General features: G+C 55.1%; 1 protein-coding gene across 17 annotated transcripts in view; it reads right to left on the bottom strand.

Moving 5' to 3' along the window:
- GNG7 (G protein subunit gamma 7) overlaps nucleotides 1–22,825 on the bottom strand; it is a 63,014-nt gene that overhangs the window by 14,576 nt on the left and 25,613 nt on the right. Inside the window, exon 1 of one of the 17 annotated variants that reach the window (XM_072029366.1) lies at nucleotides 22,222–22,243. The exons of 8 other annotated variants lie outside the window; for them this stretch is intronic. The gene's annotated coding sequence lies outside the window, so the exon portion shown is untranslated. Of the gene's footprint in view, nucleotides 1–1,891; nucleotides 1,916–2,052; nucleotides 2,078–4,574; nucleotides 4,598–5,235; nucleotides 5,258–13,267; nucleotides 13,290–16,015; nucleotides 16,038–17,515; nucleotides 17,538–20,915; nucleotides 20,939–22,221; nucleotides 22,244–22,825 lie in introns of those variants that run through there. 8 more of the 17 variants (XM_072029355.1, XM_072029365.1, XM_072029368.1 and 5 more) reach the window with 8 other exon arrangements.

Here is a 22,825-nt window from a genome sequence, read left to right as displayed (position 1 = left end):
CCCTCCTGCCCGAGATGAGTAAAGCTGCAGGATGCCTGCAGACACCACCACGGGCTCTCAGCAGCCCCAGGTGCCCAGCCCATCTCCTCGGCAGCATTTCTGCCTCCTCCTCAGGTGGACGGGCCCAAAACTTCCTCCGTGCTCTTCGAAACCAGCCCCAAACTTCCCCCGCTTCGAGCGCTTTCGGTTCTGCAGCTCCACCGCGCCGCTCATCAAACACACGCTCACGTCTTCAATTCTGGCCCGAAGGAGGCCCTGATTTACTGATTTCAGCTGGCAGACCGAGGACTAAATCTGTACATCCTGGCTAGACCACCGCGGGGTTTGTCCTGGCCTGGGAGCTCCTGATAGCAGCCCCGCATTGAAGCGAGGCCAACGGAGACTAAGCAGGAAGCCGGGCTGCACGGTGGCACCGCTGCAAGAAGTTATAGAAGGAGATAAAAGGAAGGGAAGTTTAGGCTGAGTGTCACAAAGCTTCCTGAGAGCTTCCCAGAGCCGCACAGATCCGAGCTGGGAACGGCCGCGGGCGGCAGCGCTCAGGGCATTGGGAGCAGCAGGGGAAGCTCGGTGCAAGCTCCCTCCTTTACGAGGGTACGCAGGGCACCCCGGGGGGCTCACACAAACCCATCAGCCTCGTGTACAAAAGGCAATTTTGCTGCGGGATCGGGTGATTTGAGAGCATTATCCGCACCGCCGCCGAGCGAGCAGCCTCCGGCTGAGCCTGCGGTCGCGGCTGCTGCGACTCCCCCGGGGGCTGAGTGGGTGGCAGGTCGTGAAATGACTCCTGAGCTTTCTACACCCCAAAAAGGAGAACCCTGCGCCTCGCAGGGCTGCCTGAGCCTTCCCCCAAACCCGAACAGCATCAAGAGGGGATGGAGAAACCCCAGCACGGATGGGGGAGCGTGGGCACCGCGTGCGCTCCTCTCCTCTTCTGGTCCCTGCCCTGCCCCAGCCTCCTGCTTCCCACCTGGGGGGCCCGAAACCACACTGGAAATGGGATGGGGAGATGCCGGAGTCTTTAAAAAGGGCAAAGGAAACAAAACACGGGTGAGGGCACGGGTCTGAGTCAGCTGGCAGAGCTTGCGGTGTTTTGGTAGAGAAAGCAGCGGAGAATTTCCCAATCAGCAGCGCGTGGCTGTTAAAGGTCCCCGCCGCACACACACTCAGAGGCTCCGGTGGCTGTAATGTGCAGATAAAATTCCCAGACCTATAAAAGCTCCCTTATCACTGCAAGTCTCCTTCCCGAGCCTCCGGGAGAGGCAGCAGCACCTCGAGCACTCCCCCTGCCCCCGGGGAGCCTTGGGGTAAAGCCCCCCCAGTGCTTCTCCTTATCTCCAGCTTATTTTGCCTCTCCCCAAAAATAGGATCCCGTGGCAGCCGCAAGGAGCTGAAGCAAGATTACAAGAAAGCCCTAAAATAAGAATTCAGGGCGAACGCTGAGGAATACCCTTCCCTGGAGCACTGTGCTTATTTTAGCCTCTGCTGGCGAGAGGCGAGCGTGTTTGCTGGGACTTGACACAGCTCTGCACGCCGGGACGGAGGGGGCAAGGAGCCTGGTTTCAAGCAACTTAAAGTTTTCATTGTGGAAAGAGTGTTTGGTAGGAATTACATCAGAACCACAGGCTACAATATGCTCATTGTATGGCCGGGCTCGGCTTGCTCAATGCTGCTTGAGAAGATAGGGAGCGGGTAAATAATCGGGGTAAGGGAGCCGTTAGGAGCCTTCCCAGCACAATGTGCCCCTGAGCTACCTTTTTTTTTTTTTTTTTTAATGCTATGGAAAGAGAAGCAGGGCTTGTTCCCTGCACCGACGGCAGCTCTGACACACAGGGCATTCAAACAGCGTGTCGAGGCAGCCAAAAATAGGCTGCCAGCCCCGGGGAGAGCAAACCTGGGCTCATTGTCGAGCTGCCTCGGATGGGGACGGGGGCATTTCCCCCGGCTCCCCCGGCACGGCGCCGCCGTCAGCGGGGAGGAGGAAGGCACAAGGCAGACGTCTGGTCCCACACACGTCTGAATAAGCCAGGGGAGCAGCTCTGGCTCTAATTTAACCTTTGATGAGTTCTGCAGACTGTCCGCGGGCAGCGCGGTTCGGAGTCACCGCGGGGACTGCTCCTCCGCAGGCTGGGCTGAGGTCACCCGGTGCTCTCGAGGACGATTTATCCTGCGTGGAGACGCGGGGGCCAGCTGCTCCGGCGTCACCCTCGCTCGTCTGGCCTTCAAAGAGGGACTCGAGGCCGATTTCCTCCCTTGCAGACTTGTTCCTGCGCTGAGGCCGAGCAGTCTGAGCAGTCCGCGGTGACGTCTCCCCCTTCAGCTCGCTTTCTGCAGCCTCAGAGATCAAAGCCAGGAGCAGGACCTGTGCTGCACGTGGCTCTGGGGATTCATCCCCTGGGACATCAGCAGCAGAGAGACTGCAACGGGAGACAGCACCCGCAGGAGATGTGGTACCCACCAGGGGTTTGCCTGTGTGGGGCTCAGCTTCATGCCCGGCTCTGCACAAAGGGTGAATTTGCAGCCATCAAGCTCGGGAAAAACAACTCCCCTGAGCTTAGGACAAAAATATTTGCTTAAAAAATGATCTGCCTTCTGTTCAGGCGCAGGGAGATAAGCGGTGCTCTTCGTACGAATGTTCTCTAGGCAAGGCTCGCCCTACTGGGAAGCTGCATCCAGCTGATGCTGAGCAAACAAGAAAAGTGCTGACGAGCTCGCTGATGAGCCTTGGTGTAGTAAAGACAAAAAAAAAACTCCTAGAAAATGGGAGCCAAGAGCATTTTAGCCTCTTTTGTGCAATTTAAGAGGGCTGATAGAGAGCTGGCTACAGCACATCTCAGACAGCTTCCAAAGAAAGCCCATAAATCACGAGGTATTTTCAGCTGTCAGAACATTGCTCTACACTTCGTCCGTCCAGAAAACATTTCTGAAGCCACATTACCAAAAGCAGGGCGTCCTCAGCGCTCTGCTCCTGCTGACCACCATCGGGGGTGACGAAGAGGTTGGCCCCAAGGGCCAGAGGATTGCACAGCCTCTGCTGCACAAAGCCTTGCTTTTTTTTTTTTTGCTTTGCTTTTTTTTTGCTTTGCTTTTTTTTTGCTTTGCTTTTTTTTTGCTTTGCTTTTTTGTTTTCAGCCTGCCCCGTTTCAAAACCCGGTGCTATCTTCACCTCCTGCCTAGGAAAAAAAGGTCGTCTGAAGTGAAGATAGGAACAGCCTAAATGATAACACCGGGAACTGGGGAGCGAGGAGGGGAGTCAGCCACCATCTGGTTAAAACAAAGCTGCACGCTTCGTGCTCCATTCCTGGCTGCTCCACCAGCCAGGTATCTCCCAGCAGGCAGATAACAACCCCTGAGGGGTCTTTAAAGAACATTTCTTTGCAGGGTTTTAGCACATTTCAGCTAGCAGAGCTTGGAACACGTCTGGCCGGGCCTTGCTTCAGCCCGGTCAGAGCACAGCAGAGCTGGTTTGCCAGGTTCCCAGATGAAATCTTCAGCGTGAGCTGCTCACGAAAATATTTTCCTTTGCTTTGCAATGCAATTATTGCCAGGGAACAGCCGCAAGAAAACAACAGCACCTCTCTGCTCCCTGCATCTGCTCTGGTCACATCTGGGTCACGCCTGCTCGCTCGACGGCCGGGCGAAGAAGTTTTTTGTGCTTTGAGCTTTGCAAAGGCACCGTGCTTCCACTGCGAGGCTGCGGGCGAGGTTACTCATTGCAAGTTCTCCTGGGGTGATGGTGTGAGCAGAACGAGCACCGAGCAGCTCTGAGATGGTGAATTCAGGTCGTAGCGGTTGCAGCTTGACTCAGCGAGGAAATCTGATGCGCCCGCCCCACCTGAAACTCGAGGACGGAGCTGGGCGCGCGCGGCTTCTCTCCGCGGAGTCACCGAAAGCTGCAGAGCTGCCTGCGAACGGGGCTGGAGTGGAGCAACAGCACCGACTTCAAGGGATGGAGCCTACGAGCCTCTAGACACGATGGTGCCATCAATGAATCAAGGCGACCGTGCCCTGAAAAACAGCGCCTAGACAGGGAGTTGCTAAAGAAACGTCGACGTTGCAACAGAGATTAAGAAATGCGGCGGCTTGACAGCCACGGGCAATGTGTCCAGACAGCGAGTGCAGACCTCAAGAGGCGAGAAAAGAGCCCTGGCCACTGCCCTCACCCCCCAGCATCCTGCAGTGACCCTGACTCGAAGCAAACACGATCCCTGCTCGTGTTAATATCCCACGTGGGGACAGCTACCTGCAGCCACGGGCAAGGAGGAAAGGGGTTCAGGACAGAATTATGTGAAATTGCTGGGACCCTGGGTGCATCTCAGGGGCATGCACGGAGGAGCTGAGCCCCCGGTGCTGCAGCCCCCATGGACCCAGCAGTGCCCCCCAGCTCAGCATGGGTCCGACTCCAGCACCCTCAGAGCTCAGAGGCTGGAGCTGGTGTTTGCAGCACGCGGCTCAATGCAGGCGTTTCTCTGCTAATGCAAAAAGCAAGATCCCCCTCCCTGCATAATTAGCAGCCTCGTGCTAACGAAGGCTGAGAAAGAAACCCAAGGCGAGGATTCAGAGCCGTGACCCCACACCGGTGCTGCTGAACGACCCCGGATGGCTCGGGGACACCCATCAGGACCGTGCTGTCACTGCCAGCCAGGCACGGAGCCACTTGTTTGCATCCTGGGGACAGCGCCTCGTAATTCCACCGCAGAGGCGATGCCCTTTTGCAGCAGACACATCACATGAGGGGCACACTGTGATGTTTTCTCCCTACGTCCACAAAACGCCCCGCTCCGGGAGCAGTCTTGTGACTTTCTCCTCCCGGCTTTCTCATCTTGTTTTCATCACCGATGCGGCGACAGAGGCCAAAACGGTGCCCGGCAGGCTCACAAAGGCCCTGCAGAGCTGCTGGCTCCCTTCCCTCCACCTCCACCGAGTCAGCTGCATGCAAGCGAAAAACGCAGGGGCTCGCGTCCAGCTGCAGATGAGATACGGCCCCAGCAGCCCAATGACTACGTTGCACTTGTTTCAGCCACCGAATAATGAGGCTGGAAGAAAAGGCCAGTATCTCCATGTGACTGCAGCGTCTGTGTGGCTGTTTTCATGCAAGCCTGGGTCTTTTGGGTAACGCCGATGACTGCAGCGTCATGTGAGGATTTGCAACAAGGAGCAACTCCTACATCGGGCCCTGGAATCTGTCCGGCAGACGGGGAGAGGAAGCAGAAGGTCGTTTTCTTTTGTGCCTCTTACAGGAAGAGAAGTCACGTTGGCCTGGCAGAGGTTCAGGGCTGAGCTAAGGACTCGGCGCTGGGAACTGCCCTTGAAAGGCTGGGGCTGGAAATAAAACAGAGAGGCTAAAAAAGGAACTTGCAAATTGTGCGAGAGGGCTCTACCAGAAGGCACGTGAGCGAGCTGCCTCCAGGTAGCGGGGCAGCCTCTGGCCTGCTGACTGCTCTCACAGCGCCCGGGATTATATTTAGAAAATCGCCTACTACGGATCCGAAAACACGTGTACATGCAGAACTTTCAAATTCCTCTGAATTTACAGCGCTGGGCACAGGTGCCAGCCTTCTGCCCGGCCCCGAGCATCCCCGGCGTGCGCTCGCCTGCACCCCCGAGGTCTGGGGTGGAAAGCCAGAGACACTTCTGCCTCAGGGTTTTATTCCCCCCCTGGTCCAGGAGCACAGTTTTGCACTTTTAACTTCCCATTTCTGAACTGTGAACTAATCTGCTGTGCAAAAAAAGAAAAGTTAGTGATGAGCCTGGCTGCTAACCCGAAACCGAAAGAGAGACGAAGGCAAAAGCTTTTTCCTCCGCGCCGCTGGTGCACACAGCAGCACCTGGAAGGGCAGCACCGGCAGCGCTGCTCGGGCACAGGGCTGGAAGGTGACAGTGCCAGGACCAGGAGCAGCCCCGTGCCCATGGCACAGTGAGGCCGGGGCAGTAAGGATCCATCCTTTACCCTTTCCTGCAGGACGCAGCATTTTGCACATCGGCAGCATTCCCAGGGCGAGCCGCTGTCGCAGGGATCCCCCGCCACGGCTGATAAAATCACGTTAAGCTTCTTTCGTTCTTTCTCCCTTTTTTAGCCTTTTTTATAACCAGCCTTGTGTGTCGATCAGAGACTCGAGGCAGAGCTGAACTTTATTTTTTTTTTCATAAAGCAGGCATTACACACACCTCTGCCCATCAGCGCCCTGCCCGCCGCACACCCCGGCACGTTCCCCCGATGTCCCTATAGTTTAGATCACACCCACGTATCTTAAAAGCATCTGTTGATAAGCTCCAGCTCTAAAGACCCAAAACAGAGCCAAAAGCCAGAGGCAAAACTGGAAAACCCTAACCCCTGCAGAGGCAGGTTAGCCAGAGTGGAACAAGTGATGGGCCCCAGCAGAGGAACCACCGGGATTTTCCGGCCGGCCCTTTTATTGCATGGAGCAGCAGGGGACGGGCAACAGGAAACTCGGATCCCCCGATAAGCTCACTGACAGAGGGATTAGTGGAATTTTACCCGTTTTCTAGGCCGTTTACACAAATGGATGAAGGACCACGCTGGCACGGCTTGTCAAACCCCGTGCCACTCCTCGGCTGCAGCACGCTCGGGCTTTAACCAAGGGGATTCGGCTCCTCGTGCTCAGGAGCAAAGCCCTGCTGTGCCCCTACACACATACCAAACCCCAAGTCCATGCTGAGACCCCACTTCCAAAAAGCAATGCAGAGCCAGTCAACAAATTTTGATGCATTTAAAGCCCGGCCCCCGGGCACGCTGCTGCTTCCTGGGCGCTAACCCCAAACCCAGCAGCAGCGCCCGGCAGGGAGGCGCGCTGGCATTTTGGGTATTGTAGGAAGGCTTTTATTGACCTTTGGGTTGGCAGAAAGGTCCCTTAACCTTTCAAATGACTCAGGAGCCAGCCTAGCTGTGTGCCCGTACATTGCAGCCCGCATTCCTACAATTTCATGCTAATTGCACTCATCCGAGCAGCATCTCGCCGCTGTTTCGGAAGCCTGCCCAGGTGTGCTGCAGCAGACCCCTCGCGCCCCTGAGATCCCCTGTCAGGGGCCAAGCCTGGACACAGATCACAGAAAAGCCTCCCTGGGCGTGCACGCCTGGCATCGCAATGCACAAAGGCAAAGGAGCTGGTTGCGAGCCCCTGGCTAATTAAATTAACCTCGCTCAGAGCTCGTTGCAGCGCGGTTCTGCCCGTGCGCCACCAGCGTAACGCCCGGCCAGGCTCCCCAGCTCATCCTGTTCCCCTTCTTGCTCTCCCATCCCTGCAAAGTTCAGCCCAGTTCTCCCCGTTCAGGAACTCCACATTAATTTTGACAACCCAACCTCAGTCATTTTATTATATTTTTTTTGTCTAAACCCCATAATTTAATGTTAGCAGCACCACGCTCAAGCTGCTTAAAGGCCCTTGGACTTCAGCCCCCAAGCACGTGTTAAAGCCCAGGCTACCTCCAAATCTCAGCGTGCCGAGAGCTAGGCAGCAAAGAGGAGGAAAATACACCAAGCAGCATGCAAAGAAAGGCTCAAAACCAGGCACCCAAACCCAAATTATCCTTTAAAATTTCACCGCGAGTCCCGTTTGCAGCGCCAAGGGCAGAGCAGCCGTGGGGCTGGGCCACCTCTGCCAGCAACACGAGCCCGAGCCCCCGGAGGACTATTGTCGAGCCTCTGAAAGAAAGGGACGACATAAAACAAAAATATTTGTAAAGCGTAATGGGATTTTTTCCACCACCGCTGGAGAATGTTTTTCAGGCAGTTAGCCAGCACCACTTCAAAGAGCGAAAAAGCGTGTGGTTTTGACACAGCTTTGTACTTTAATATTAAACAGAAGAGAGAAAAAAAAAAAACAAAAAACACACGCACACGACGACGACGAGCCGGGCTCGGCGAGGCAGCCAGGCAGCCGTCACTTTGATGCAGGAGAAAGTACGTCAGCGGGCTGCATCACGGCGGCTCGGGGAAGCCTCCCCCAGCAGCGCCCTGCCCACGCACGCCGCGAGGAGGGGACTCGGCACGGCCCTGGTGGCACCGGGGGACCCCGGTGCTGGGGATGCGGGAGGAGAAGGAAGGTTGGTGCCGAGCAGGGGGCACACGGAGGTGATGGTTTTTGTGCAGCCTGTCCCAGCCCCGAGTCCCTTTAGGATGAGGTGGTCCCAAGGCTGCGGCTCCTTCGCTCTCGCTGGCACCACGAACGCCGCGGCGCAGCGGCACGCAGCAGTCTGGTCTCCCTTTTAATCCCGGAGCACTGAGGGCACGTTACAGGCTGGGTTTGCAGCCGGCTCCTGCCTGTCTGCAGGACTTAATTTAGACGTATGGAAGAGGCAGGTCTTAACCGAGCAAGAAGCGCAGTTTCTAGCAGCCCTGTTTTGCTAAGAGCTAATTGCCAATTCCTCAAATTCCACCGAGCTGGAGACTGGACCTCACCGCCACCACTTAACCCATTAGCCCTGACACCAACCAAGCTGCCTTCCAAAGGATGCAGACTTGTTGTTTTGTGGCCCTTTTGCTTGAAAATATCACTTTCTCCAATCTGATTTCTGCACTTTTCCAAGTAGTTTGCAAGTCTAGGAAACAGGCAAGCAGGACGGGGATTTGGGCAGGCAGCTTTCTGACACCTTGAGCGGTGGAAGCCCACCTCGACCCGCTGGCACGCGGCACCAGAGGATCAAAAGGCAGGAATTAGGAATCCTGAAGAGGCAGGAATTAGGAATCCTGAAGCTCGGCCCTGGCTGGGGCTGGCAGCTTTATAAAGTGAAAGTCCTCGTGCTGCACGGGAGCCTCGCTGCTACGCGCACCAACGTTAATTGGAGAGCGCTGCAGCTACCTGGAGTCTCCTAGGCTAAAAATAAAAGGCAGAAAGGCAGGATTTAGTATCTCGGGAGGAATGCATGTTTAGGTTTGCCGGGGCGGCTGATGGCTGCTTTGGTATCACAGTCACTACTGCTGCTAAAAAAAGCCCACGAGGAAGCAGCAGGAGAGTCCCTGGCACCGTGCTCTCCTCCTCCACGGCCACATGAGCATCCTCCTCCTCCTCTTCCTCGTCCTCCTCCTCCTCCTCCTCGTGTGCCAGGATTCAGCCTGGAGCAGAGCCCTGCCCTGGGAACATCCCAGCCCACGCAGCTTCTCCTCCCCAGCAGGGTTTTGGTGTGAAAGGAGCAAGAAAAGGATCGCCCCCGCTGCCTGCAGCATCGCCCAGGTTGGCCAAAAAGAAGCACAAATCCCACGGAGCGCAATGAGTCCACGAGGGGCTTTAAAAAACTCCTTTTAAGTGATGAAATAGTTTAAATGGAGATTTGCTCTAGCTACTACAAGATAATTCCTTGCCCTCTGCTATGAATTCCCTATTCTGGGAATTGCCAAAGGCCCCTTAAAGGCTGCTGGAGCCGGGGTGCAGGGGGAAGCAGCAAGGGGCAGGCGCAGCGCTCGGCACGGCCGCGGTCCCACCGGGAAGGCAGAGCCCGCGCTGCCCCCAGGTTCATCCCGGGGTTTCCAGTTATGAAGAATAAAGGTAAAAACGGGGGGGGAGAGAGCTGCAAGAGGAGAAAGTTCATTTTCTCCCCCACTTATTCATTTGGTAAGAATCCTGCTTACGCGGGGCTTTTAGCAGACAACGGCAGGATTGTTCGTGAGGGCGCAACTTTTGGTGAAATCCCGGCGTTACTCAGCAAAGCGCCTTACACGGATTATCTTCCTGACAGAGCAGGAGTTGGCTGGGTAAGCTCGGCGACAGCAAAGGCAGGAGGATGTTTTATAAGCGGCGTGGGGAAGAGGAGGAGCCGTGACCCAGTTTAGCAGCTGAACCCTGACCCGCAAGTCAGCGCGGGTAAGCGGGCCGGAGGGAAGGCTGCTCCAGCCCGTTGTGTAAGAGTAGGAAACGCTTGGAGAGGAAAAGGCAAAAGCAACCGCCGAGCACGAGGGTGAGAACCCAGGTGGATTAGTCACCGAGGGCTGGAAACACAAATAAATAGAGTGCGTTCGCTCATCGCCGCCTCTGAGCACCTCGGGATGCTGCAGACACTGCACACAGAGCGGCCGGGAGGTGGGTGTCACATGAGGTGATCCTAAATCCTGCACGGGGAATTTGGGGAGGAGAGGCAGCACCAAGTGCATCGAGCCCACAGAGCACCGGGATGCCACGAGGGAAGCGACCGGACCACCAGAAGGGGAGCTCAGCACCACCTTCAGCACCACCAACTGGGGCTGGCGCGCTGGGGTGATGCAAAGGAAAGTGGTTGGGGTTTATTTGCTGCAGCAGGAAGGGTTCCCGTAACGAGGAGCTGCAGGAACCAGCACTGATGGCATCTGCGCTGACCTCCGTCATCCCCACCAGATGAAGAAGCTGCATTTCACCGAAGGGCGAAGCAAGCCCTGGAAATCCCTCAGAGCTGTACGAGAAGGACAGCGGGGTTTTGTAACCAGAGCAGAAAGAGGAAAAAACAAACAAATTCCTGGAAAAGCGAGCGTTCAGCTCGAAAAGTCTGCCTTCAAGTATCGGCTTGAGCCCAGGCAGCTTTCAGATCTCCCTCTCCTCCCAGCTTTCTTGCTGGCTTCTCCCCTCCTTTTTTGATCCACACGCGGGCTCCTGAGCCGAAAACGAAAAAATCAAGGTCAGTTTGGAGCAGGCCAGGGACACCTGATGACCACCAGGGTTCCAGGCAGCACAAAGGCTCAAGAACCTTAAAACCCAGCCCAGCCGCAGCGTTACCGAGCGGGGCACTGCAGAATGAAGGCAGCAAGTGCAAGACAATAAGGAGAGCAAGGAGAGGAAGAAGAAAGCGAGAGAAAACTCCTTAACCCACTCGGAGAGCCATGACGCATCTCACGCTGCCACCCACACGGGGAGGGAGGCAAACTACAACCAGCAATTAATGAGCAAACGAACAGCCCGTGCGCCGCTGACCTGAGCGCAGCTCGCAGGGGACACGAGGGAGCTCGGCACGCCTCGCTTTGGGGAGCTCACCCCCGAGAGCGCACGCACGCCATGCACACCCCCTTGGAAGACGAAGGCTGCCGGTGCCCGGTGAATCAGCTCGAGCCAGCCCTGCTCTGAGCAGCACGGCTCCGCCGTCTCCTTTTCCAAAATGCCAAAAGAGGAGGCTGAGGATCGTTAGCGCCAGCCCCGGCACCGAAGGACGCGCTGCGGCAGCGTGCCTCGAGGAACCGAGTAAGGTCAGCCCCCAAATGAGGGGTTGGCGGAGTATTCTGCTTAAACGCAGCTCGTTAAAAATAAAAAGGGGTTATTTTGATCCGGCACACGGCACATTGCATCATCTGGAGCGTGCCGCTAGGCAGATGGCGAGGGTAAGACAGAACCTTCCCTTCCCAGCCTGCTACCATGTTAGGAGCCTCTCTCCACCGCGTCTGTTCAACGCCGGGAGCCTTCCAGGGGCTGTTTGAGGCAAGAGAAATCGGGAAGCAGAAGGGGAGCGCTCCACTGAGTGGCACCAGGACGGGGGAAGGCAGGCTCGTAGCGGATTTCTCCAAATCTTGCAGAATTTCTGCGTTACTGCTGCTACGGGATGAACCGCCAGCCGGTCGCTGCTGCTCACGATAGGACACCAGGAGCCTCCTGCTGCCAACCTGAGCAAAAACCTCGTGGATGAGACCCGAAGGAACACCGGGGGCACGGCCCACGGCATCTCAGACCTCCGGGGTGACCGAAGTCACGGCCGGGGTAAGACCAGAGGAGCTCTCGGGTAGCTCAGCAGGTTCCCAAACCGTCCTGCTGTGTTTATAACCAAAATACCACGGGAAAAAAACACCGTCCGCAGAAAGGGGAAGAGATTTGTGGCTGTTCCATAGCCCTTGAACCCCTCCTGCCTTGGATCCTCAGACAAGACGATAAATTCAACAGGCTAACGAGCTGGAGAGCTGATCAAAGGACGCGTGTTTACGCGCCCTGTAATTTCTGTTCGAGTCCCACACACTCACAAATATTTATCTGCACAAGTCATAGCACTAATCCCATCCCCTTCCTAGCTTTTAAGTTCAGTGATCAAAGTTGTACAATTTCTTGAAGCCAGGACTTCAATTTCAGTGAGCGGTCTCCCCAAGGATAATAAAAAAAGCCCTTTTTGGAGCAGAAATTAAAAGAAAAGGGCGATGTTCTACGGAAAATGATGAGGAACTTCAAAGGGAAAGCAGGCAGCGGAATTTCACACCGCCTATTCCTGCAAAGGGTGACTGCAGGCGATCCCCTCCCAACAAACACTGGAATTTGGGTTCCACCTTCTCAGAAGGGCCTCGTGGAGCTCTGCTGGGGCTTCACCTCCCTGGCCACACGAGCAAATTACGGGCACCCCGAGCTCTGCATCGGAGCAGGGGGTTGCGTGGAACCCCCCCTGCCTGCCCCCCGCTCTGCTTCTTGCAATTTAAGCTCCCCCGAGCCCCAAAACAGCAAATCCAACCCGTGGACAAGGCGAGCGCTGGCTCCGAAGGCGACGCTTCGCTGTTCAACAGCTGCACCTTGCACGGGAGCAGAGCATCCCCGAAATTTCCCCTGACCTATGAGGTTAAAACCCAGCGTACGGCACGAGAAACATTTCCCAGCTATAATTAGCCAAAAGGAAGGAGTGTGACAGGGCTCCTGCAGCCGTCGATACGGGCTGTCCCCAGCACGGGGGTGCCAGGGGACACGCAGTACCTTGGCCCCTGCTGTAAGGAGCTCCAGGGCTCCGTGCTGCGGTGCCAGGCGTGTGCAGGACACCAGCAAACAACCACCGCCCCCCACGGCACTTCTCCAGCTCGGGGGAGCTGCAAACCCACGGAGGTTTCCAGCCCTCCTTGCCTCGCTGCGCGCCGGCCCTCCTCCGCTTCCAAAGAAACTCAGATTAGATTTCTTGGGAAGCAAAAGGCCGAAGTTTTGCTGCTTGAGGACGTCGCTGGAAATGCCTTCCGAGGCCACCGGCCCCTCCTTCCCCCCCTGCACGGGAGTTGTTTGTCTCCGCTCCCCGTTTGTCATCCTCGCTCAAAGAGCACATGAGTCAGTGCACCGCAGATGCTGCTGATAACAGCGCCCGTTTGGGGATGTTAGCAAGCCTGCAGAACAAAGCTAAAAAAAAAAATAAATCCCCCGGCCACTGGCTCCCCATCAACTTTGCCAGTAAGTGCCTGGTAAATGTCACCGGCTTCGGGCTTTGCACAAACAGCCCTGCGGGGACGGTCTGCGTTAACTCCTCGGCTCCTGCCCCACCGAGGGCCGGTGCACCTTGCGGTGTGTGCTGCCATCTGTCCCGACACACACCTTAACGAGGAAAAAGGAGACGTGTGACTTACAGCAATCTTGCACAGGGTGTTGTTTTTTTTTCGTGCTGTGCCACCTCCCCGAGCAGCAGGGCGTTTGTGCGGCAAGCGGAGGGGTGAACGTTTGCACCGAGCACCCGGGGTCTGGCCTCGCCTGCTGAGCTTGGTGGGCTCCAAAAGGGATCCGAGCTTCAGTGCAGCAGCACCAGCTGCAGGAGCTCTCAGGATGGTTTGCAATCAGTTTATCGTGATAAACGGGATGGAAGGAAACACTCAAGTGCACGTAAATAGCCCCCGCTAAACAAAACCACCCGATTAAAGAGCCATCAGCCCCAGCGCTGATAAACCTGTGTTGTTACCGTCCCACCACGACCCCTGGCAGGTTTGAATGCTTCCTTCAGGCACATCTGGAAGAGCAGCCCTCCCCCAGTGCCCCAAAAAAAAAAACAGCAGCAGTGACCCAGCAGTGACAGCCCGGCTGCTGGTGACCCAGCAGCAGCTCGAGGCCACCTCCAGCAGCTGCTCCCTGCAGCAGCCCGTGCGCAACCTGCAGTGGGGGCACCACCACGATCTGAAAACCAAGAGCTCTTTCTGGTTTATATATTCTAGATTCCATGGCCAAAGGATCCCTCACACCGAGCTGCTCGTCCTGGACAGGGGCCAGCAGGACAGGGAGCCCCCAGACAGAACGGGACGCGGCGTGTTCGCAAGGGCAGTGCCAGGACACGCAGGGAACGGGCACATCTGTGCCCTGTCCAGAAATCATCCTACAGCCAGAAAAACAAGCGGCCTTGGGTTCTGCACAGCGAATCCCCGCAACGACCAATGTGAAAGGGATTAAAAGCCTGACCCTCAGACAGAACATGATTAATTTTTAAGATTTGGGTGCACCGGAATGGGAATGACAAAGAGCACAGACACAAAAGCCCCACTCCGTACCCGATTTAAATCTCCAACAAGAGGATGGGAACCCCTTGCTGTACAGATTTATTCCAGTGTCGCTCCGGAGGAGGCTGCTGTGTTTCAGGAAGCACCAAATGTTTGATCAGAGACTGAACCCGACCACCTCGCTGCTGCTTCCTGCGCTCCTGCAGGCTTGGGGCAGGCGTTCGGGAACGTCTCACCCTGACCCACTGCAGCCCCATCCAGCTGCAGGTAGCAGCATGCAGGATGAGGAGCTCTCCGAGGGGGGACTGGATGAATTTATGGACGCCTGTTGGGCTTTGGCTCCCGACCTGCAGGAGAAATGCCGTGTGTGACCTCCTCCGGGCAGCCCCAACGCTGCCACTGAGCTGCTGCTGCCTGACAAATGGAAACCTGGGTGGAACAACGCAACCTCTGGTGGTCACCGGCGCGTGGTGTAGTGACAGCTTCCTCAAACAGGGACCAACTCGTGTCTGCATGGCCTGAGCGAGGTGGGACAGGCCGAGCACGGCCGTGAACTTGAGCAGAATAAACTCAGCGCCAGCACAGGCTGTGCTCGGTCCTCCCTGTGCTGCAACTTCGGCTCCCAGGGACAAAACGCAAGCCGGGGGACTGGCTTCCTACGTGGAAGGCAGCTGGTGTCTGCCCTCCAGCCATTTGCAGCCTGCATTGATGAACGTAAACAGCTCCTAATTAAAAGCACTGGAGCTGCATCTTCGTCACGTTTCCAAAGAGGCAAAACCAGGACTGCGGCACGCGTGAGTCACGCAGCAGGCAGGACGGCACAGTCCCACCACGAGCAGCCCCTTGGTTTCCCGATTTTCCTGTGCTAAAATACCAAACACTTTCCTGTGCATAAATAGTGAATTAATTAGGGTAGGTGCTAAGTGTGTCAGCTGCCTTGGCCTTGCTTGGCTGCTGACCTTCGGTCCAAGACGAAGCCTTTCAGTTACCTTCCTCCACCTCAAGCTCGGTGTTATTGTAGGGGATTCCCCTTCCTGCACAACAGCTTTGAGAACTCGAGTTTTGCTGGGATGCTTCTGGGTCCCACCACCACCATCACCTCTTTAGGACGATGCACAAAAAAAAACCAACAAAAACACAACAAATATTAGGAAAAGCCTTTAAATCAGATACTTGCAATAATGTGCAGAGCTAAGATTTACAGAAGTGTCAAAAATGGGCACTCAGTAGCAAGCTCATTATACATTTACTTTAATAACACATTAAAAAAAACGACTTTTTTTTTTAAAAGATGAAGGGCCCCCGTGCCTGCCAAACTCGGAGCAACACCCAAACGCTTTTGCATACTCTGGCAACACAACAAGCCTCTTTCAAATACCAGATACTCCTTGACCATGCAAAATTGAGCTCCCCGCGTTAATTTACGACCTTCCTAACAATGTGGGAAACTCATTACAAGAAACAAACAGCCGAGGTGTCGCTGGCCACCTCTCACCCACCCCGACAAGCCCCCTCCAGGACCACTTCTCACGGGAAGGCGAGCAGCCCCATGGGGCGGGCAGGGCTGGATGCACCCTGCAGACCCCGAGCCGACGGGGATGAGATCTGTGCACGGGGGTCCGCACAGGTTTCTAAAAGCTACTGGGAGAGCTGCCCATGCAGTGAGAACACCCACCGGGCCCCTGCAGGAGAGGGAAGATCTGCCTAAGGAGCAGCTAACTCAGCCTTTCCACCTGAGATCATCCCCACAGCCAGCCTGAACGCCAAATAGATCTGAAGGCAGAACACGAGCATCATTTTTTATTTTTTTTTTGAATCAAGCTGCTTGCTCAACATTCCCCTTTTCTGCAGTTTGGGCAGGATTTGAGCACTTTGCCCGTGCTGTGCACTTACTCAGACCCCAGAGCTCGGCGCTCCACGTCAGGGAAGCAATAAAAAGTAAAAGCAGCAGACAACCCCAGCAAAAAAAAAAGCCGTTTCTCAGGCCCTTCCTGGAACTCCATCAAACCAAACTGCCTGTTGACTCTGCTGCTGATGCAAAGCCGGGCAGAGCCAGCCACCCGTACGGGCGGCCCTGGCGCTGAACCCAACCCCAGCGACGGTTGCAGTTCTGAGTAATTTTTTTTTTATTTAATTTTTTTTTTGCTCTGCTTGGAACCACGTAAATAGCATTCCTGTTGGCCATTAATCCCCTTCTGCTCGCGCTTCCCAGAGTAACCGCTGCTGGGAACAGACTCGTGGCTGCAGATGCCCAGGGCTCCCCCGGCCACGCGAGCAGCAGCCAGGGGAGAAGGGAGCTGCGGCGGAGCAGGGCACCGAGCTCACTCCTGGGAGCCAGGAGCAGCAGCTCTGCGGGCAGTGCAGGCGTCTGGACGTGGGTAATCCTTCCACCAGACCGAACTTTGTGACTCAAGGCTCCATAAGATAACAGTTGGAAAAAAAAATAAAAAAATCAGTAGGCTTTTTCGGGGAAGTCTCTGTACACCAGAGGTGCGCAGTGATTGGAATTTCAGGTACTGGCTTTGCTGGAAATATTTTGAAATGGGATATTTTTAGCTGAGTCCTATGCTCTGCTACTCCCCCTGACCATTTTAATTACCAGGTAAAGTACTTTAAGGCAAACCACGCTCAGAACAATGCTGTCTGTACCTCTGTTCATTGCAGTGCAATATTAAGAAGGAGCAGGAGTGTGAAAGAGCCAAATTGCTGCAGCCCCTGAGCAAGAGGAGCTCTGCAGCAAGCCCTGCTAACGGCAGGGAGAAGGGGGTGAGGCGCACATCACCTGCAACCCTCTGGAGGTCAGAAAAGGAAGCAGCTCGATCCTGCAAGAGAAAAATCGCAGGGCAGAAATGCAGCTTTCTTCCCTGAAATGCACGTTGCAAACTTCTTAAGTTTTGGGCAAGGAAGCGGGCAGGGCCTGCAGCAAGAGCTGGGAACGAAGAGGGTGCCGGGGTACCCCCTGCAGCAGGGGGGTACCCCCACGTGCCCGTCCAGCCAGGTTGTGGGGCGCGGGTGGCAGAGCAGCTGGTGACACAGGAGAAGCATTAGTAAGACAGCTGAGTACCGACTGAGTCACCAAACCGCAGGAAACTCACCCAGTTCACCACGTCTTCGCCCCCTCCCCTCGCATCGTGGGAATGCAAAGGGCAGGGGACCGCGCATCGGGGTGCCGGGGACGGCCAGCCCCGCGCCATGCACCCCCCTGCAGGGTGATTCACACAGCCCAGCCGTGTGAACAGGCTGCAAGCACACATCGGCTCTTCCCCGTGCAGCAGTAAATGCTGGACCTCGGCCACTTCATCTCTCCTGGGTGGTTTTTTGGCACGGCTGCTCCCGGAGCAGACATCCCCGTCCCCTCCGTTCGCTCGCCCTGGCCTCGAGCTGTCGGCTCACCTGCCATCCTACCACCCTATGGGGTCTCTGAGTCCAGGAGGAGCCTTTCTGAGGTTCAAGCTCTCCAAATTGGAGTCCTCACACCACCTTTGCTGGGCCTGGGAGCGCCGTGTTCAGGGCTCGAGCCGTTCTGACCCAGTAATGCATTTCCCAGCTGCAACGTTCAAATGGCAACGGGCTGGGAAGCTGGTGTGTGCCGACAGCTGGGAAAGCCAGCACCTGCCTGTGGGAAAGGAGAGCTCATTTCCCCAGAGCTAGTGAAAACAATGAGGTGTAAACTCATCTGAAGAACCACTAGCAGCATTCCTACCAAGAAGGGAGACCGAAGGAAGGGAGACTCATCAGCTCTGAGAGCGCCGGGACAAGGAGAGATCCCACCAGCGAGAACCGAGCCTTGGGAAAAAAACAAAAAAAACACAACACACACAAAACCTCCCAAAATACTGTGTGCATCCCATGCGACGTGGGTGGCTGGTGTGCAGCCAGCTGCTCGCTGTGCTTCAGCAGCATCTCAGTCGTGCCCCTCTCCGATCCGTCCCCATCGCTGCTGGCTGCAACGCGGGACCGCACGCACGGCCTGAGCCAACACGTGAGGAGAGCAGGCAGCCCTCAGTCCTCTTGGGCACCTCTGAACCCAGCCCCTCGTCCTCCCCTCTCTTTTTTGCAGGATGCAGCCAAGCAGCGAGATGCCCTTGGACTGATTCAGCAGCTCTGAGAGCACGAGAGGAGCGGTGCTAGCAGCACGCATGGCGTGCCCGGTGCTCCAAGCGCTCCGTCCTGCTCTGTGCCTCCCCAAACCCTGCCACCGACCCCTGCAGCCACAGGCAGTGCTCAGGGCACTGCCACCAACCCCTGCAGCTGCAGGCAGCTCTCGGGACCCGCAGGAATGGGATGCCACAGGGGCAGGAATGCGGCAGCCACAGGGCAGGGCACGAAGGGCAATGTGCCGGCAGCGAAACCGCCCCAGGGCAGCAGGCAGCAAGGAACCCAGGGCGCACTCAGACGAGACCTGAAGAGCAAATATGTTCGGGGAAAGAATGCAAAAGGGTTGAGCAGGGGTTGTCACGGGAGGTACCTGCTCGATGCTGGTACTACAAAGCAGATTTGCTCTGCTGAACCCCAACATCCCGCTAGGCAAACCCTTCCTCTGAAGCTTTGTGGCAAAAGTGTTTAAAATTAGAGTATCGTGGTCATATCTCTCCTGAACAGACACATTTGTAAACTCTTAAGCAGCTGCAGTTCACAGAAAACTGACAGGCGTGTGTGTTCAGATCCCCAAGTTTTAGGCTGATACACACTTAACACTACAGTGCTGAGAAGCGTTAGGAAAACAGAAAACGGGGAAAACCGGGTTACAAACAATCACGGCACTTCAAAGTGCCTCCTAGAAGACTGCAACCCGAACGAGGCCACCCGGAGAGGGAGAACTGGGACACTTCCCAAAGATTTTTTTTTTTTTTTTTTGTACTATATCAAATTGGGATTCTCTCAGTTGTACTACAAAGTCAGGCAGAGACTGCCACAATCTCAGATTTCCCCCCCCGACTCTCTGCATGCTGATGATTGTGTCTGATTAAGAAACGTAGAGGAGTTTTGCACATGCTGCAGAAATTAAGTTCTTAGAAGAGAGTTTCAAGGGCACGGGAGGGCAGGAAAGGTGGTTTGTGTGCCTGTGTGGAAGAGGTGCAGAGAAGGGTCATCACCAACAGCCTACAGACCGGGGGAAAGAAGTGATAACTCAGCTGTCAGCCCGGCCACGTGGGGGGGATCTCCTGAAGAGCCAGGTATCGGTACTTGGCACTGGATGAGCCTCTAGAAAGAGGCTTTCAGCGTCTCACTGAGCTCAGATTAGAGGTGGAGAACTGGAAGTCCTGTCCCATTTCAAATGCAGTTCAGCCCTGAGCAGTTTTCTGAGCATTTTGGTTTGTTTTAAGCTGAGCAGAGATTGGGAACAAATTCACCTGAGCCAAGACTGCTTCAGTGCCTGCCTCGGGACACTCGGTCACATCCATTTCCCTGTTGTGTCCCAAAACAAGCGGGTTTCTGAGCCAGCTGCGCTCCCCCCCTGCTGCAGGGCTGTGAGGAAGGAGCCTGGAGGCGAAGCCCCAGAGCTGGAGGCTGCAGCATGGTCCCTGCAGCGGCTCTGCCCCAGCTTTCCCGGGTGACCTTGGGAAAGCAACTGCCCTCCTTTTCCTGCAAGGCCTCTGTAAATCTTAACAAAGCACCTCGACGCAGACAGAACCCAGCGTTTGTCACAAAGGAGACAGGATTCCTGTCGATGCTGATAAAGCTGGAACCCTGCTTGCACAACGAGCAGCAGCCAGCCGGCAGAAAGCCTTTGCACAATGCGGAGTTAACTATTACTCCTCTACGGATCACCTGTTGCGAGATCTCACATGACCCTGCAAAAAAAAAAAGTCTGGAGATAATTTCGAGCCATTAAAAAACAGCGAATATTTGGTGAGATACGTCCGTCGTTATCAAGCAGCGGGCAGCCAGCTAACACAAAACCGTGAGACCGTCTAAAGGGTTGAATTGCAGCTTATCTAAAAAGCCAGCATAATGGCTTTGCAGACCAAATAACTCTTTTTTGCTGAATTGAAGGTTTTACTACAAGAGATGAGCGGCTTTTACTCCAGCCCATGCCAGAAGCCCCCAGCCCTGCTCCAGAGCTGCCACTCCTAGGGGCAGATTTGGTCGTTCTCAGCAGCTCTGAGCTTCCCAAAGCTGCTGTCCCCAAATTAGCCCCCTCAGCTCCATCACGGCGTCATCCTATGATGAACTTTTATCCTAGCACCGCTTTTTGTGCCAAACAGTTCCAGCACAGTAGTTCCGAGGAAGGAAAAAAAATTCCTACAGAGTTTAGATAGCTGGATGCTGAGCCACCATCCTGCACAAACAAGCTGCTAATTTGCTTAGCCACCCTCCTTGAAGAGGGGAAGCAAAACGAAGAGGAGCAGAACTGGTTTGCAGAGGCAAAGGCTTGCGAAGGCAGCTGACGTGACTCATGCTTTTTGCATCCTGAAACCAATGAGAAAGGGCAGCAAGGGTTGCTCGGGACGCAGCTCCGAGAAAACCATTTCCTTTTGTTTCTGGGGCTGGCTGAAACGGGATTAGACTCGGCCGTGTGCCCCCCTTTTGCAGATTCCTCTGCGGAATCACCCTCTCCTCAGCTGCAGGCAGTTGCCCCGAAGGGAGCCGCGAGCCCCCTGAGCTTCGCGTGACTTGCAGCAGCCCCGCGCCGATCGCGGGCAGCAGGCGTGGTGCTGGCAGGAGCAGGGAATTGCAACAGGGAAAGGAAAAGGGGAGAAATTACTGGCAGCGCGGGCCACTCCTGTTGGCAGTGCCTCGCAGCCGTAGCAATGCTTTATAAGGAGATTTCTTGGACGCTGCTGCCTACCCTCGTGTTCCTGAGGCTTTCTGTTCTCCGCTGCGGATGCTCTCCAGTTATTCTTAGCAGGTATTTCAGATAAACGTAATGCCATCCCCAGGCTGGGGAGGGTGCAGGAACACCAAAACAGCCCCGAGAGCTGCTCCGAAGAGGTGCTGGGGAAATAAAAGCAGCCCTTTGGCTCCGAGAGCCTGCAGCCAAGGCCCTCGGAAGCAAAGGTGGGCAAATCCCAGGAGGTTCAGGTTCAAGGAGCTCCGAATGCAGCTGATGTAACGCCGTTAGGTCAGGCTTTGTCCAGCCCGTGGTTATGAGCGGTCAGAGACCTGCTGCTGATGTGCTTCCAAAAATCAATGAGATTTCATCACCAGGCTAAGGTCGTCTTTAAACGGGAGGCTTCCACGGCGAGCTGCAGTTCTTCATTTGCTTGCACCAGTGGTGCTGGCTTCTTCCAGGTCAATGGTTTACTGCACCTGGCACGGTGCTGGGACACGTCCTCGTGATCACACGAAGTCATAAAAATCTGGGAACATCGCGTTTCCAAGGGTGATTCGAACACTGCTGCCTTAGCTCAGCTCCAGCCCAAGCTGGAGGCACCGAGTTCACGATTACCTGAGTATTTTGTCTCGTTTGGGGTGTTCTTTTTCCCCAGCCAAAGGTTGGTCTGACCTGGAGACGATGCCATTCGCAGTGTCCTTTGCCATCAAATCAGAAAAAAAGTTCCCAGCAATAGGTTAAGCCGAGGAAAGCAATTGGTAGAAAGCAGAGACGCTCTTCAGGGTTAGAAGCGGAGCACCCGAACTAATTGCTGACTAATTTGGCTCTTTCTAGACACTTTTACACACATTTTCCTGTGGCCTGGTACAGCTGGGAGCATGTGACAATAACAGAGCGACTCTCTCTGGGCAGGACTGGCAGAAAAGCTGAAGCCTACGGAAAGAACAGCTCACACACGAGCTCCTGTGCACGCAGCGCAGAGGAGAAACCCCGAACGGGAGCTTTCTCCGGTCCAAACTGCCATCGAGATAAAAAAAGCAACTTTCCTTTCAGATTTTAACTGAAATAGCTGACTTCCTAATAAACAAACTGCAATTGCCTTTACTCAATCAAATGGTATTTGGGGATTCCAGATTAATTCCAGCGAACTATAGCAACGAGCAACCGAAAGCTGCCAATATCCTTTTTATTTTAATACGTACGAACTGGATTTAAAATGCCAGAGGGCTGGGGCCGTGCGGGTAGCTAATAAAGGTGTCTGTCTGGTAGCTTAAGTGATGCGGAGACAGTTCTGGGATTCAAAATTTAAACAAATACTAACCAAATGATGTGGAGCCGAGGCCGGGAGGAACGCTGTCCTAAGGGCTGCAGCACGCACGCCCCGTCCAGGAGCACAGCTGCATGGGAACCCCGCGCTGGGAAGGGAAACAAACTGGAAACCAGGCCAGTTAGCGCTGTTTAAGCACTTTTACACACATCTATACTTAGAAAAAAAGCAGATAAAGAACAAGCAAACCTGTTTAATGACAATGTGCCTGTGCAACTCGGTTCCGCAACTTGAAAGCACAAATTTCACGAGATTCAGATAAGAGATTGAGGGCTTTCGCACTAGAAAGTCAGAAATCAATTACAGGAACGATTGACAGCCGGATTATTCACCCAAACCCCCAGCACCCTCTCGCTGATTTGCATTTCAAACACCCAATTTCACAGCAGGCCAGGCTGCTTCCCAGGACAGGCTGTTTCTCCATCTCCTCTGCAAGTTCGCACAGGACCGAACTGTTCCTCCAGTTAACCACAGGCAGGCCTTCCTATCTCACCAGAAAACAAAAGGTTTAGTTCAAAAATCACAGTAAGCATTTTTGCACAGATACGAATGTGCTTAGGCAGCTCCAGGCTTCAAAGAATTGGGTAGGAGCCCGACA

The sequence above is a fragment of the Anas platyrhynchos genome, chromosome 29 (genome assembly GCF_047663525.1).
Source record: "Anas platyrhynchos isolate ZD024472 breed Pekin duck chromosome 29, IASCAAS_PekinDuck_T2T, whole genome shotgun sequence".
Classification (NCBI taxonomy): domain Eukaryota; kingdom Metazoa; phylum Chordata; class Aves; order Anseriformes; family Anatidae; genus Anas; species Anas platyrhynchos.
The sequence above is the reverse complement of the archived record's forward strand: the minus strand, read 5'-3'. Positions and strand labels throughout refer to the sequence as shown.